The sequence below is a fragment of the Apteryx rowi genome, unplaced genomic scaffold (assembly GCF_003343035.1).
Source record: "Apteryx rowi isolate R43461 unplaced genomic scaffold, aptRow1 scaffold_1317, whole genome shotgun sequence".
NCBI lineage: Eukaryota > Metazoa > Chordata > Aves > Apterygiformes > Apterygidae > Apteryx > Apteryx rowi.
Genome location: NW_020447550.1, coordinates 17,767 through 18,279, shown reverse-complemented (window position 1 = coordinate 18,279; position 513 = coordinate 17,767).

Here is a 513-nt window from a genome sequence, read left to right as displayed (position 1 = left end):
GCTGGCTAATCTCCTCTGTCCATGGCTGTTCATTCTAGGCAGCTTCCCTATCCAATGTGTATGGGGACTGGAGACAAATTTCTCGCCACCCTCAGAACAAGGAATGAGTGCATGATGCACAAAGAAGACCTGTGTCAGTCACTGGGAATAAGGAGTACCAAATACACTGCCTTAGGGGCCAGGATCATATTAAGGTATGAAAATTTGGCTAATCTTGAAAAATYGGAGCTCCATCCAAATTACTTCCTTGTGCTAAGGTAAAACCTGTTCAGGATAGGGGGTTAATGGTAGTGGATCATGGCAAACTGGACTGTGTCTACAYTGCCAGAATAGACTGTATTATTATTGCAGGGTGGCTCAATCAGCCTTAAGCATCAGATCAGCATGAATGGAGAAGGCTGGGATACACTATCAACTCAGATGGAAGAGACAGGATTAGTAAATTAAGGTGGATCAAACAGGCTGACATGCTAGGATAGTTTGGATGGAATGGGCCAGACCAGAGAGAAAGYA